Source organism: Mya arenaria, chromosome 5 (assembly GCF_026914265.1).
Source record: "Mya arenaria isolate MELC-2E11 chromosome 5, ASM2691426v1".
NCBI classification, from domain to species: Eukaryota; Metazoa; Mollusca; class Bivalvia; order Myida; family Myidae; genus Mya; species Mya arenaria.
Window position 1 is genome coordinate 36,631,674 of NC_069126.1, and position 13,700 is coordinate 36,645,373.

At 36.8% G+C, this 13,700-nt stretch overlaps 1 long non-coding RNA gene across 1 annotated transcript; it reads left to right on the top strand.

Annotated features, from left to right (window-relative positions):
• On the top strand, positions 1–5,865 carry LOC128236264 (uncharacterized). The gene is made up of 2 exons (XR_008261302.1): positions 1–329; positions 1,542–5,865. It is a non-coding gene; the product is annotated as an uncharacterized LOC128236264 (long non-coding RNA).
• The last annotated feature ends 7,835 nt before the right edge of the window (positions 5,866–13,700 follow it).

A 13,700-nucleotide genomic window follows, 5' to 3' on the forward strand; every position in this document is an offset into this window, starting at 1 on the left:
GTCAATCTATTTTCTCTGGCTCTTATCTACCCGGCAGTAGATTTGTTTACTTGAAGCAAACATTAAGCTAGACAAACACATTTCTCTTCATTGCTGCATGGGCTCTCAGGAAGACGTTGTGAAAGAGCCCTCCGTCCATCTCCGACATCAGGGTCGGTTAAGGACACGAACATTCAATTAAATACGTGTTACAAGCCAATCTTCACATTTATTTAAGTTCCGTATCCATATTTGATCTTGTAATGTAATTGTCGAGGATAAGATTCAAGTAGGGAAAGGAACTTATTTAATTCGTGTTTAGTGGTGCCTTAAGTCAGTGTCGTTAACATGTAAGTTATACTTTGAAACATTACTCCTTGTGTTTTGTTTTTGTTTTGCGTATTAATACTTGAATGTTTTTATTCAATATTATGTCTGTTTTATCGTTTTTGAAGGATTATTAAAACTGTTAATCGATCTGATTGATTTTCCAAGTATTGTATAAGCCACGTTATCTGATATGTATTGCTGTAGGGGCGAACCCTTGATATTCTTACCGATTTGGGCGGTGATTAACCTGGGCAATTGCGTGTTTTAAACGGAAAAGCTTTTCGAATAGTAATATATCAGAGATGAAAAAACACGGTGAAAGATACAAATGATAGGTTACAGATTCTCCCAAAAAGGAATATTTGAACATTTTAAACACCGTATGCTTGATGTTTTATATATAAGTCTATGTGATGCTTTCATTAACAAGCGTATTTTATAAACAGGCTTTTCAGAACTGATATTTTCTTTAAGCATATTAAGCATATTTCCAAAGAACATCAAAATAATTCCTAATTTCTTCATGAAGTTTTATTGAAACGAAAACAAATTCTAACTTCTGGTTTGGTCCTTATATTTTTGCACATACATGTATATCATATTACCTGGCTTTTTTGCTATTTAAAGCTATGGGTTTCTGAAACTGAATGAGGAACTTAATCCAACATAGATCTTCGTCTCACTTGTTCTTAAACCTACCGTGAGCGATTCCTCGAACTCCGCATCTATATCACAAAAATACTTAAGCCAAATCTCACTTTGATAAGATATATAAGATGGAGCCCTCACATTAGGATATAATTGATTAGCTCACACTATTATTTACACAAGCGTTTTCGTGTCAAGGGTGACTTTTTCCTGGTTTATGTGTCACTGTTGTGTTCTTCAAAGAAATAAGACCTCATTTGCGTAATATTATTATATATTGTGCGATTCATTGAATTATAAACCTCGAAGGTATTGGTGCGTTTGAAACGATTTGCATCTGAGCATATATATATATATTAAAGCTTGTTAAAATGAGTTCATGTAAGATCACACATGCTAGAATGGGGATTGTTTAATTGGAATTACAGTAAGAGGGTAATTTGTTTAAATAATTGAATAAACATTGTCCTATTGGACATTGACAAACATTCTGTTCAGATCATTTTATCCATGTTTTTTTCTTTATTCAGGCGCAATGTAAATATTTGTTTTCCGCCATACACTCGATATTTTTCTCTTTGCAGATCAACCTGATGTAGAGCAGAGATCAGAGTCTCAGTCTGCGGAAAATACGCCATGTAGGAACCATATTCAGACTTGGTCATCTACGTGATACAACGCGAAAATTCTTGACAAAAAACAGCGCCATTCGCCAGTTTCTTAAGTCGTCGCAGACAATTACATTTTCCGGAACTATAATACAGTGTTCTTATAGAAGATTATTTGGTGCCCCTCAAAAAACTTAACTTCGTTCTTGCGAGAAAGGATTAACACATCCCAAAGCCATGTCGTGGCTTAAATTCTGGGGAAAGAAGTCTTCGAAGAAGTCACGGAACGAACTTGCCAGGTCCGAATCTTTTAATGAGGAATCGGGCTTGCCGAATGAATCCGAAAAGGATAAAAATGGCCGACTCCGACACTCTATGTCGATTTCTAGGTCGGGTCGGTTCAAACAGAAGAACAAACAACGATCCGGTATCCTGGACAAACCGGAGTTCTTCGCCAATGGGAATGAAAATGGTGAGGACGGACAAAAAGAGAACTACGAACAATCAGGAGTGAATCAATCCAGTGGTCCTTATAGCAATCAAAGCACTAACTATACTGCAATTAGCGTTAACTCGCACGAGAGCAAAAGGACTCCGCCAAGCACGTGCCGTGAGGTGTCATCCCGACAACCAATCACAGCGCGGAATTATGAAGGACATCAAACGGTTCTGTGATTTTGTGTATATATTTATTTTATTTTGAAACAGTCGTACAATTGTAAATGTGTTCTGAACTTTTGCTACAACCTGTGTATATAGTCATCCGTTGCCATTCAGTGGTGCCTTAATAGTGATAGTACTTTGGAACGAACGGAAAAAAATGGGAGTTTCCTTTATAACCATTTTGGTAATATGTGTACTCATATGTGATATGAAGTGAATAGTTTTGAGTTAACATCTGCGAGAGCGAGAGTTAAGCGTGTGTAACATTAGAACAACCATTGATCACCACGGCACTCGTGCTTGGGAATATGCGCGTTTTTAACTTGAATCATTTGATCCATTGACCTGTACTTGTATATGAGAACCACGTGTGCATTAGAAAAAGTAGCGTATGGTGCATGTTTGCACGCTTAAAAGGCATGTTTGTACGCGTATAATGCATGTTTGCACGTGTATATTGCATGTTTGCACGTGTGCACATGCCGAAAGTGACTGAGTGTAAACATTCGGCAAAAACACATGTTTTTATTATATGCTGTACATGTAAAATTTGTCACAAATGCTCGTAGCCTAAGGGACAGTTTGGTTATGTTTTGATTGAAAAGCTTTGAAGAAAGTTCATTAAGCACGTTCGGTCTGCATTGTCGGAAGCCTTCATATCCCATGCACTAACACGTGCAGGGCTTAACCATCCGTCAAGTTCCACGTGTCCACGTTTGACTGGAGAGGCACGACTTTCACGATCGACTTACAATGACGTAACAGGGAGATTTCACTTGCTAAGCTTTAGTACAAATTCTGAAGGGTGAGGTGCTTTGAACATTCAGGAGAATATTAGATGCTTCTCGCTTAAATCATTACCAATCCGGTTTTCTAAAATTGCTTTCCCTTTTCTTTTTAAATATAATATATTTCATATTTTATTTATATTTTTGTTAATAGAATCAGTAATGAGATCGCTATACTTGTACAAAATCTCATGCAAAAAATGTTCGGTAAACATTCAGTGTATACCTGCAGCTTATGTTGCTGTTTTCCTTCGTTTAATGTTTACAATTTGCTTTTTACATCATTTCCGAATGTTAATGAAATTTTATTATATTATCTTCAAAATTGTGAGTGATTATAACTTTTTTCTATAAAACATATATTATTACCAAAGTTCTTAAGGAAAAGGATACAATAATAATTCAACAATCCATCAAGCACGCAATTAAACATTTAATTGAACTATTCATGTACATTTGATAGGAAGTTCATCTCACAAAATCTATTTAAAGTCGATAATTTATTGATCAAATCGACGAATGTGTTTAAGATGATAGGTTTAACATGTTTTGATGTTTGTTGAAAACCCGATGAGGACTATTTCATGGCTATCACGGTTGAATCACTCCACGATTTATGTACTTATGTACTATCAAATGACAGCCTCAAGTGTTTGATTAGTATTCAAATTGGTGATTGTGGTGAGCACGTAGGCTGGTAAGGTAAACATCTACCCCGATATTGTAAACATTTTAATTTGACGTACATGTCACTTGCACAATCTGCATTTTTATTTGTCTGGGCAACTTTGTAAACACTGGCTTATTCTGCATGTAAAGATAACTTTCCTCATTAAGTCCAAATTAATTTTAATGTTTTCGACTTTCACCTCGCCCTGGCACTGAACTTAGGACCTTCTGATAACTACATAAATGGGCTTTTATCTTTTTCTTAAGCCCCTGGTTTCAGCACCCGAAACATTTCGACTTGTTATAAATTAATTATACCCCATTATGCTTTTCTGACTTCCTGCTCCGGATAGCTACAGTTTAAGCGAATAGCATCTTCATTTCCAAGCTTCCAAAACTTAATTTGACTTACTTCTGACATCACAGATGAGAACTTTTGCATGAAGCATTTGACTCTACCGTACCAGAACAGAACATACTATATTAGAAAAGAACAGACTGTTCTAGAACAGAACATACTACGACTGAACAAACTATAATAAAAGCATTGAAGAATCCTTAAGCATTTGACTCACCTGTACCAGAAGAGTACGTACTATTATGGAATAGAGTAGAACACACCAGAAATGAACATACTATATAACATAACAGAACAGAACAGAATGTACCATATTAGAACAGAACTTGCCAGAACCGAATAAACTAAAACAAAACAAAGCACTCTTTACTAGAATAGAACAGAATATACCAATGCTGAACAGAGCAAATATATAAACCAGTTCTTGTGACATACATTTAAATAACTCTTAAACGACTTTTAGTGGCTTTTGATGTTTCCTAATTTTAGGGCTGTAGAGAAATCATTTATCATAGTACATACTTCACTGTGTTTTGGTGAATGAGGGCTATGAAAATCACTGAAGATTCGTGTGTACGCGTATTAATGCACCTACTTGTTGTAGCGTAGCGCTAATGAACAATATATATTATATTACATTGTAGAAATGCTAGTCCCCAAGTTCATTATTGTTCGTTATCATGTCCTGATTTGTTAAAGATTTGTACTTGAGATAAGCTGTCTTACTCTGTGCTATCTTTAAATGTATCATTGTATTTGTCTTTTTTTTAAATGGCGTGGCGTGTCCCATTTATAAGCCCGTGAGAAAAGAAATCATAGAAATCTTTGTCCTACAAAATAATTGTGTTTTAATGTCTCACCTTTAAGTGTTTTTCAAATGAAGCATTGTAGATATTACATGTTTGTTTGGTCTGCTTTTTCATTATGTTCATTTATTTGAAGTTTTAATTAAGAACTGAAATATTCATGAGTAGTTTGACAGGCGCATTAACTGGTGAATCATTTTTGGGATGCTGTCAGAACTTTCGTATTTTAATTTTGACAACTTGTTTCATATGCACTCACGGGAAGTTTTATCATTACAAATTTAAAAGAAAAAAACATGTATAAGTATAAGTCAGTATTATGAGTCATCTGGTATCTGCATGACATTATCAATTATCTTGCAACGCGAGCGATATCAGTGTGAACATATTTGCAGAATGCTGAGTTTACCTCATTCAAAGAAACAAGATACAGATAGATGATGAATGTGTTTAAAACTAGTGTTCATGCATGAAAAATACAGACATTATATACCATATATGGCTGTCCGACACCTTTTATTGTAAAACAATGTAAATATGTTTAAAATTCAATATGCTATTCATCGAGATGCTTTCTGTCATAATAGGCCATCCTTCAAGATATTTGTTTGCATCTGCCTTACCGACACAACAAAAAGGCTTTGAATGCCCTTTTTTGGTGTCCAGGGCCTTATTGTATTGTATGTTGTTTGTAGTTTTTCAGTCAGTCATAAAAGGGAAGGATATCCAACCCACCGACCAAAGGAACAAAGTATTGGTCGGAGCACCGCAAACAAATATCTTAGCTCAGTCATAAAAGAGGATTTCCAGCCCACCGACCAAACGGAACAAGTCTTGGTCGGGGCACTGCAAACAAATATATTTTAAGGACTGCCTCACCATGCATGCATTGTTCGAAGATATTTGTATTTGATTGTAGCTATGATTTTTGTGCCACACTGGTACCTATGGACAAACATATCATTGTTGATTTTGTCTCAATGAAATATAATTATATAATAAAGTGCTTGATGATACCCGGTTTTGTTCCTGCTTCTTCAATGTTCAATAGTCTTTTATCATTATTCATATCTCTTATAGCAATCAATGCGACGATATCTGAAGAAAAAACACTTTGGCCTAGTAGCGAGGCGACAGGTTAGTAAAGTCACGAATCCAGACATGTGGGTTTTTCTTCCGGTTACTTCTTACTTTCTTCTACGGCATAAAACCACAAGCTAACGCAGTCAATTACTCTTAAAGCTGCACTCAAAGATTTACCATTTTTAAAACTTTTTTATTTTTTGTCAAGGAAAGAGTAATTTTTTGCGTAAATATCTGCAAACTAATAATATAAGATTGCTGACATAAAATCAGATCGCAGATTTTCATATTTCTGTTCGAAAATTAATGTTTTACAGCCTAAACCCACTGGCACCGGATTTTCAAACTCAAATATTTTTTTTAAAAATAAAAAAAAAATCTTATAATTCCTCACTAAAAATTATAATACCGAATATGTGAAAAAATATTGAATTTTTTTTTTTAAATATGCACTTTGTACTGTATATTATACTAACATGGTATTGAAGGTTTCTCTACCCGGGTCAGTATAACATATATTGAAAAATATATTTGTTTTAAATATGCACTTTGTGCTGTACAAAGTGCATATTTAAAACAAATATATTTTTCAATAGTTTTTCACATATTCGGTTTTGTAATTTTTAGTGAGGAATTATAAGATTTTTTATGATTTTTAAAAAAAATGTTTGAGTTTGAAAATCCGGTGCCAGTGCCTAAACCGTTACTAACGGTTTAAGAAATATGCATAGAACATCATATTTTAACTTAAATACAAATATCTGCGATTATTTTTTTGTCAGCAGTCTTATTTAACTATGTCCATGGATTTTCGCAAAAATTTGCTCGTTGCAAGACAAAAAAAAAATGTTGTGCAAATGTTCATTCTGTGAGAGTGCAGCTTTAAGTTGGCTTGTTTGGTGGAAACCAGTATGGATATTCCTTTTGACGGACGCTCCTAGTGGTTCTCGAACCCGGGGCGTCTTGGATAAAAGGCGGACACATCGGAATGTAATTCGTCACAAAGAGTTGAAATCAGCTCCAACTCAACTAATATTGTATTACTATAGTTTATACCAATGAAGTTAATTATAATCGCATCGTCAGCAGTATCGGTACTTAATTTCGTTTACACCATATTAGTAGTAATTAAAGTAGAGCGTAAAAATGTACCAGCGGTGTCTTGCTTAGTTTGGCTGTGTCCGGCAGTGTACCGGTGGTGTTCGGCAGTGTATCGGTGGTGTCCGTCAGTGTACGGCAGTGTACGGCAGTGTAGCCGACTTTCTAACAAAATATAAGGGCGCAACAACCCCATCCGTTTTCTTTGTATGCGTTAAGGAGGCTGTACGGTGTACTTAATACGCAAGAACTACAGTGGTTAGCGATATATATGCACTGAAATGGGCAATATTTCTTACGAATACTCTCGTATTTTTTAAAAAAAAAACACACTATTTGAATCGAAAGATTTTGATATAATTTATAGCAATATTCATTACATAGAGGGGTTGGACAATCCCTGATAAATGTGCTCAATAATCGTGCATATACATATGAATACATTTCATCAAGGGGATATAATCTACCGACTCCTGCCTAATACACCTTACAGATTATATACGTAGACAATATTCTAAAGATTTATTTACTGGCATGATCATGTTGGATCTGCAAAAAGCTTTCGACACAGTAGAACTTGATATTTTATGCCGAAAGCTACAGGTCTTGAGTGTGGAGTCGGTGGAGTGGTTTCGCTCATACCTAACTGACAGAAAACAATCTGTTCATGTTAACAATACCAGATCAGATTTTGATCAAGTTGTGTGTGGTGTACCTCAAGGAAGTATATAAGGTCCTCTGCTGTTTTTATGCTACATTAATGACATGAATACAAGCATCAGTTCTAAATGCAAACTTATACTTTATGCTGATGACAGCGCTATCTTATTTTCTCATAAAGACCCTGATATTATTAGACAAGTTCTTGGTCAAGAATTGCAAAACTGCAGCATGTGGTTAACTGATAACAAATTATCCCTCCATCTAGGAAAGACCGAATGCATTATTTTTGGCTCCAAACGTAAACTTGGCAAAATAGGGGATTTCAGCATTCAATGTAATGGCCATGAAATCAAGTCTCAAGATTCAGTCAAATATCTTGGGTCAATTTTGGACTCTGATTTGTCAGGTACATCTACTGTGATTAATATTGTTAAGAAGGTTAACTCTCAAATCAAATTTTTATATAGACAACGTGAATTTTTAAACAATTCTCTTAGGAAAACTCTTTGTAATGCATTAGTTCAATGTCATCTTGACTATGCTTCATCATCTTGGTACTGTGGCCTTACCATGAAGTCTAAAAATAGACTCCAGGTGGCACAAAATCAAATTGTTCGTTTTATTAATAATTTTCATTGTAGAACCTTGCTTTCAGTGGCAAGTTTTGTTGATCTTGGTTTTTTAAATGTCGAACAAAGATGTAGACAACTTAGGCTAAATCATGTACACAAAATATTTTATGACAAATGCCCAAGTTATATGAAGGATAATTTTGCCAAATGTAACGAAGTTCACTTATATGGCAGTAGATCCAACTTAAAATTTTATGTCCCACATAATGGTGGTTTTACAGCAGCTTCTTTTTATAATAATGGTATACGGGATTGGAACATGCTTCCAAATAACATCAAAGACACAGAATCAAAGTATGTTTTTTAAGAAATTAGTCAAAACTCACCTCTTAAAGGAGATGGAGAAGTTTGAAAAGTCTGTCTTTTTGTATTCATAATTTTTATGTATTAGATAAATATAAGTGCGCTTTCTAAGAATACGCACAATTTTTATATAGTTGCTTTGGTAATTTTTAAATATTCCTTAACTATTTGTATAATTGTGTGGTGTATTATATAATTATGTGATACTGATAGTAGTTTATTTGTGATGAATGTCATATATTAATTTAATTCATCTGAGTATATGATTTAATATTATATAATACTGTTAACTAAATCATTTAATGCCAACTTTAATACCTTAGACATGGACCCCGTTGGAAATAAGCGTTTGTACTTGTGCAAATCTTTACGGGTTATCCTGTGCAATGTCATTTATTATGTTAAACTTTATTTGGTGAAACTTTATTTGGTAATAAATTAGATAGCTTTATCATAAACACCTAGTAATACTTGTTTCAGTAGATCAAGTATTATGTATTTCATGTTAAACTTTCTGTGATATAACTTATTAGGACTCTAAATATCATGCAAATACAATATCATGCAAATACAATATGTGATATATCTTATATTGATGTAAAATGTACTGTTATTGACATAGTGCACGAATTAAACTACTACTACTACTAATCGCGTTGGTGTTTCCCAATTACTAAGTTAACATTGGTTGAGTGTAACCGTGAACATTTCCTTTTATGACGTCATACCGGAAGTGACTTTATGTATCTAAGGAGAAGGCTTCTTAGTTACTTTATTGTGACAACGCAAGTGAGACGTACATAAAAGTAATCTCCAGCAATATCGCAATTATTTTGCCTTTATTCTGTTACAGATCATACGGAAAGGTAACTCTTTTATGAAAACAATGTTCAATGTTGCTGTTGTTTACATTCTTATCTAAATAATTCGTATTTTGAAAGTTATATTTACTCAACTTGAAATAATATACCCCACCCAGGGATGCTCCAGTTAAATAACAATAGATTGTTGTGTTCAAAACGTTATTTATTAAATAAGACATGTTACATTAAAAGTTGATGGTGTTAGTATATTCCTAGGGGTCGTTCCAGTGTAGCGGTCCCAACTATAAACATTATTTAAGAGTAACCCTATACATGTATTGATGTAAAATGTACTGTTATTGACATAATGCACGAATAAAACTACTAACTACTACTACTATGCTCAACCAGCCTAAAATATGCTTGACCTCATTTTCATTGACTTTGAATCTAGATTAGCACATTTAATACATGATTCAGATAAAACAATCTTCTTTTTTCCAGATGGCTACATCAGAATCATCATCCCTTATTGTGGGTGTGGAATTTCTCAAACCGCTCCAGGTTCCAGCCCTCAAAGCCCCATCTGTTGCAGACATACTGCAACCCTCTCAGGGCCCTACAGGCCTTGAAGAAGTGTTCCAGCCTTCTGAAGCCAATGCAATTCTTGCAACTGCAGAGGTTTTTCAACCATGTGGAGCGCCTGCAATTCTTGCTGTTACCGAGGCCTTTCAACCGTTTGAGGCCCCTGCAGACCATGCAGCTATTCTGCAGAGGCTGGACCCTGTTACTCAGATCGACTTCCAAGCAGCAACAAAGCCAGCCGCAGTTACCTCGGCTGTTATGGAAGATATCTGTCTAGCTGAGTCCCAAGTGTTGGCGTGGGATGGTTCAACACAGCATTTAGTGGATCTCACTTCTGCTCAGGCATGTGAGATGACCCTGATATCCTCATCTGATATCGGTCCTGTCCAGGCCACGAGCTCAGCTTCATCTGATATCTGTACGACTCAGTCTGTCTTCTCAGCCCTTCTACCAGCAGTGGATGCCACAGTCGTGTATATACCTAGGCCAAAAGTCTTCACTGCCAACATGCATGTGTAAGTTTTTTCACCAAATCCGTTATATTCCACTGAAGTGCACTTACACCATAATATGATACGATTGGAGACTTATTATCTTTTTTAAAATTTCACCATTTTTTACGCACCGTATGTGCATAAATGTCATACACCTATCAATGTTTGGGTGGGACAGGGGGGTCACTTTCAGTGGATAAAGACAAACTGCAATTTTTTGTCTTAATCCTTCCCATGGAACAGGGAGATTTGTAAAAAAATAAATATCTTCGGTCGGGGTTCCTGGCGCCTAAGTCTGTTTAAAATACTAAACCTATCTCGATTCAACCGCCGGTGGAAAAAACATTGAGTGGTGCATATATGTTACATAACTTACATAGTTTTATCCACAAACAACTTGAACGCCTTTTTGTTTTCCAGCTTTACTGACTTGGCTACATTTAGCAAAGCCACGGGATTCGTGCCAACCACCCCTTCTGTGAAGATGACGACAAAGATGCCCAACATATTTACGCAAGGTAATATACTGGTTGGACTGTTGGTTGCATAGGTGTTTTCTCACTCCTCAATTTCTACCTGTCGCTGAAACAAAAACCCTGTTCTGTTTCGTTTCTATCCCTATCATCAACCAAATTAATTTGTTTTCTTCCTCACAATGTATATCCCTTTACTCCTATGTCTGTTATTTCTTCTTGGATCTTTTTTTTCAACTGTTTCTTTATCTCTATTCTGTCTTTCTCTCTCCCTCTACCCGTATCCAGTGCGGACTCTCGGCACTGCGTGGCGCGGCATCAAGCGCAAAATAACGCCAAAATATAGCGGCGGGAGGCAGCAAGGCACTCCTGGAGTCACAGACATGCTTTCACAGCAGCTGTAAGCTTTTAAGCATATTGTAGGTAACCTTTCTCGGTGAATTTTTTGTTGATGAATTTTACAGTCGAATATCTCCGGTTTTTCCCCTTACAAAATTCGTTCAATTCCCTTTCCCCCTGCCAATGCAAGATGATGATGATGATGATGATGATGATGATGATGATGATGATGACTACGGCTTTGACTACTCCTACTCCTACCACTACCATTCTCACTACCAATACTCAAACCACAACTACCACTTCCACTACCAACACCACTACCACTACCACTGCTACTACCACTTCTACAACCACTACCAACACCACTACCATTACCACTTCCAACACCACTACCACTTCCACTACCACTTCCACTACCTTTACTAACACCACTACCACTTCTTCTACTACCACTACCACTACCACTTCTACAACCACTACCAACACCACTACCACTTCTTCTACTACCACTACCACTACCACTTCCAAACCACTACCAACACCACAACCACTTCTACAACCACTACCAACACCACTACCACTTCTACTACCACTACCAACACCACTATCATTACCACTTCCAACACCACTACCACTTCTACTACCACTACCAACACCACTACCACTTCTACTACCACTACCACTACTACAACCACTACCAACACCACTACCATTACCACTTCCAACACCACTGCCAACACCACTACCTTTTCTACAACCACTACCAACACCACTACCATTACCACTTCCAACACCACTACCACTTCTACTACCACTTGCAACACCACTACCACTTCTACTACCACTACTACTACCACTTCTACAACCACTTCCAACACCACTACCACTGCTACTACCACTACTAACACCACTACCACTTCTACTACCACTACCACTACTACTACCACTTTAACAACCACTTGCAACACCACTACCACTTCTACTACCACTAGTAACACCACTATAACTACTACCACTACCACTACCACTACCACTTTTACTACCACTTTTACTACCACTACCATTACCACTTCCAACACCACCACTACTACTACTACTACTGCTACTACTACTACTACTACTACTACTACTTCTACTACTACTACTACTACTACTACTACTACTACTACTACTACTGCTGCTGCTGCTGCTACTACTACTACTACTACTACTACTACTACTACTACTACTACTACTACTACTACTACTACTACTACTACTACTACTACTACTACTACTTCAACAACTACTACTACTACTACTACTACTACTACTACTACTACTACTACTACTACTACTACTACTACTACTACTACCACTACTATCACTACCAACACCACTACCAACTCTATGTCCACTACCACTACCTCTTCTACTACCACGACCAACACCACTACCACTTCTACAACCACTACTACTACCACTACCACTTCTACTACCACTACCACTACCACCACCACCACCACCACCACCACCACCACCACTACTACTACTACTACTACTACTACTACTACTACTACTACCACTACTACTACCACAACCACTACCACTACCACTTCTACTACTACTACTACTACCACTAGTTACCAACACCACTACCACTACTACTACTACCACTTCTACTACCACTACCACCACCACCACCACCACCACCACCACCACTACTACTACTACTACTACTACTACTACTACCACCACTACTACCACAACCACTACCACTACCACTTCTACTACTACTACTACTACTACCACTAGTTACCAACACCACTACCACTACTACTACCACTTGTACTACCACTACCACCACCACCACCACCACCACCACCACTAGTTACTAACACCATTCCTACTACTACTAAATCTACTACTTCTACCACTACCATTCCTACTACTATTGCTACAACTACCACTACCACTACCACCACCACCACCACCACCACTACTACTACTACTACTTCTACTACTACTACTACCACCACTACTACCACAACCACTACCACTACCACTTCTACTACTACTACTACTACTACTACTACTACCACTAGTTACCAACACCACTACCACTACTACTACCACTTCTACTACCACTACCACCACCACCACCACCACCACCACCACCACTAGTTACCAACACCATTCCTACTACTACTAAATCTACTACTTCTACCACTACCATTCCTACTACTATTGCTACAACTACCACTACCACTACCACCACCACCACCACCACCCTTACTACTACTACTACTACTACTACTACTACCACTACTACCACTACCACTACTACTACTACTTCTACTCATATTACTACTTACAACAATAACAACTACTACAAC